Genomic DNA, 3,850 nt, shown 5'->3' on the forward strand with positions numbered 1-3,850 from the left:
CAGATATAAAGAAGTCTTTGATCTGATTTTGGAGTGACAGAATTCACAAACATTCAGAGTGTAATAATTTTCAAACTTAAGATATTGTTGAAGTAGTTTAGGAAAAGCCTGTTTCAATTGGTCAGGGGGAAACAAGGACCAGAGCACCATGGTGTGGGGAGATCCCGTGAAGGTAAGGTCTGGGAAATCTAACAGGAGGCTCTCAGCCAAAATGCAGCAGCATTGGTTACTTTGTCTTGATTCAAAAGGCCAGGTCAGCAGTGAGACCTCCAATGCAACTACAGAAGGCAAATTGTGAGTCCCTAAACTCAAGCATGAGAGATAGGTCTTGGCCAGGCCACTCAACATAGTGAGGAAGCCTGTAAAACTGGCCCAAGGACAGTCAGTAAAAAGTGTTTCTCCCTGCAGAGGAAGCTTGGTACAATCTCCCCATCTTTCCTAAAAGTAAACTTTAAACTTCAAAAATGAGCAAAAAAGCAAAAAGACCTCTAACCATAGAGAACTATTATGGAGACAGGGAAGACCAGAACAGAAGCGCAGAAGAAGACAGCAAAAGCATACTGCCTGCAGATGACACCTCAAAAGGTAATATAAACTGGTTTCCAGTTCAAAAGGCTCTCTTGGAAGAGTTCAAAAAGGAGCTTAAAAGAAAGACAGAAGAAAAATGGGGTAAAGAAATAAGAGTATTTTAGGAGAGTCATGAAAGTTTGGAAGAAAAAGCCCACACCTTAGAAAAGGAAACACAGAAATTGAAGAAATCAACTTCCTTCAAATAAATTTGGTGAAATGGGGGGGGAGGGGAAAAATATTGAAGAAAGCAATTCCTTAAAAAAGAGAATTTGTGAAATGGGAAAAAAAATCCACTAAACAAAATAACTCTTTTAAAAGTACAATTGGGGTGGGTTAGGCCTCAGAGAGAGAGGTGAAGATAAAAGCCTCCCCCTCCTGGCCCAAAGAGAGAGAGGAGGCCAATCAAGTTGGCACCACGTGAGATCCTGTGACCCTCGCTGCCTCTAGCAAGCAGCCGAAAGGTGAATTCAAGGATATCTCAAGTCTCTAATTTCCTGCTTCCTTATCCCTGTACCCTACTTCCAGATGTTTGTGAGGTCCTTTTGAAGCATCTAGGGGTGAGATCCACCCGCTGTCCTCAGGAGGCGGTGGAGTCTGGCTTATCCCAGCCTCGCCGTGGGACAGAGATTTTTTTTTCCCCTTCTTAACTGACAAAACCTTATAACCTTTGAAAATGGGGCGGAGATCTACATCATCCACCAAGAGTGGGAAGTTCATGAATCCTACTGACCAAACTCAAAAAGAAACCCGGAAAAGGGAATTAAAAAAGAATAAGAAGCAACGAATGATGATACGGGCAGCAGTATTAAAGATGAAGGATCCCAAACAGATTATCCGGGATATGGAGAAATTAGATGAGATGGAGTTCAACCCAGTACAGCAGCCACAGCTAAATGAAAAGGTGCTAAAAGATAAATGAAAAAAGCTTTCGTGAAACTTTTGAATGCATTCTCAGACTCTATGAAAAAGAAAACCCAGATATCTACAAAGAGCTTCGAAAATTAGAGGTGGAATATGAGCAGAAGAGGGCCCAGCTTAGCCAATACTTTGATGCAGTAAAGAATGCTCAGCATGTTGAAGTGGAAAGCATCCCATTGCCAGATATGCCTCATGCTCCTTCTAATATATTCATTCAAGACATCCCATTGCCTGGTGCACAGCCACCCTCAATTCTCAAATAAACCTCTGCCTATGGACCTCCCACCAGGGCAATTTCTATACTTCTTCTTGGACATGGTGTTCCTCGTTTGCCTCCTGGAAGAAAGCCTCCTGGCCCACCCCCTGGGCCACCTTCTCCCCAGGTTCTGCAAATGTATGGCCCTAAAGTGGGCTTTGCCTTAGAGCTTGTCTCTCGTTGGCAAGAGGAGGATATTTTATATAGTCCAGAACTTGCTCATCGTGGTCATGATGATGATGGTTCCAGCACCAGTGAAGATGAAGGTCATCCTGAAGACATGGATCAAGATAAGCATGATGACAGCAGTGATGACAGTGAAACTGACAGGTCAGATGCTGACAGTGAAGGAGAGGAGTTCATGCACCATGATGAAGAAGAAAGAGAGAACAATGAAGACAAAAAGTCAGGTCTTAGTGTACGATTTGCTGATGTTCCTGGAAAATCAAGAAAGAAAAAGAAAAACATGAAGGAATTGACACCTCTTCAAGCTATGATGCTTAGAATGGCAGGTCAGGAAATTCCTGAAGAAGGGCAAGAAGTTGAGGAATTTTCAGAGGATTATAATAAGGAAGATTCTGATAACTCTGAGTCAGAAGAGATACTACACAGCAGCAGCACAAAGAAGACACTCTTCCTGATGGGGCATCATCATCTCCTGCTTCCCAACAACAGCAACCACCTCCACAATCTGTTCCTCCTACCCAAATACAAGCACCTCCCATGCCAAGACCGCCTCCTCTTGGACCACCACCTGCTCCACCATTACGACCACCTGGGCCACCCACTGGCCTTCCTCCTGGTCCACTTCCAGGAGCTCCTCCATTCTTAAGACCACATGGAATGCCAGGGCTTTGAGGGCCTTTACCTCGACTTTTACCTCCTGGTCCTCCACCAGGCAGACCTCCTGGTCCACCTCCAGGCCCACTTCCTGGTCTTCCTCCAGGTCCTCCTCCATGAGGACCACTACCGAGGCTATCTCCCCCAGCACCTCCAGGTATCCCTCCACTTCATCCTGGTATGATGCGCCCACCTTTGGTGCCTCCACTTGGACCTGCTCCACCTTGGCTTTTCCCACCAGCTCCCTTGCCGAATCCAGGGGTTTTAAGTGCCCTGCCTAATTTGATCCAGAGACCCAAAGTAGACGATACCAGTGCAGCCACTATTGAGAAGAAAGCCACAGCAACCATCAGTGCCAAGCCACAAATCACCAATCCCAAGGCAGAAATTACCAGATTTGTGCCCACTGCACTGAGGATTTGATGAGAAAACAAAGGAGCTACTGCTGCTCCCCAAAGAAAATCAGAAGAGGATTCTACTATGCCCCTTGCCAAAGCAGTTCCTAAGTCTGGCCCCTCTGCGCCTGTTTCAGTACAAACCAAGGATGATGTATACGAAGCTTTTATGAAAGAGATGGAGGGACTACTGTGACAGCCTATGATGCCAGGGGAAGTTTTAATCCCATAAATTCCTATTAGAAAACATGGTTCATTAAGGAAAGAGTGCTTATACATTGGACCTGAATGCAGAGAAGTTAACTTTTACTCTGCCAGAGCATTTCCTAACTTCAGTGCAAAGATTGTCTTAATGTTACTTAGCTTTGTTCAGAATTCACTGCACAGAAGAAAAATATTTTTTTATTCAGAGTAGATTGGTAAACTTCAATAGCAGTGTCCCTTCACATCTTTACTATATCCACCACCATCATTTCCTTTTTACTTTGGAGGCATGAGATAGGGTTTTAGTGTTTGTAATTTTATTTTTGAAATCCTTTTCTTAAATGGGTTAGGTAAGTCACTGGAGTAGTTGTCAGAAACCAATGCATTTCATCCAGTGTTTTTTGTGTTTTTACTTCTGGTTTTGGTTGTTTTGTTTTGTTTTGCTTTTTAATTTCCTTGTAAATATTTTGTAACATTTTACTTGTAGTAAAATGGATCACAATTTCATTTTGCTACTATGAAGCAGGATGCCCTGGGGGAGGAAACTATACATGTGTATAAATTGAGATGACTTCTCAGTGACAAAAAATTTTTTTTGAATGTCTCTCATGAAAGAAATAAATGTTCTACAAAAAAAAAAGTACAATTGGCCAAATGAAAAAGGAAA

The 3,850-nt window shown here is 43.1% G+C and overlaps 1 pseudogene; it reads left to right on the top strand.

Annotated features, from left to right (window-relative positions):
* Positions 1 to 1,200: 1,200 nt before the first annotated feature.
* Positions 1,201 to 3,544, top strand: LOC141557362 (WW domain-binding protein 11 pseudogene; annotated as a pseudogene).
* The last annotated feature ends 306 nt before the right edge of the window (positions 3,545 to 3,850 follow it).

The sequence above is a fragment of the Sminthopsis crassicaudata genome, chromosome 2 (genome assembly GCF_048593235.1).
Source record: "Sminthopsis crassicaudata isolate SCR6 chromosome 2, ASM4859323v1, whole genome shotgun sequence".
Taxonomy (NCBI): domain Eukaryota; kingdom Metazoa; phylum Chordata; class Mammalia; order Dasyuromorphia; family Dasyuridae; genus Sminthopsis; species Sminthopsis crassicaudata.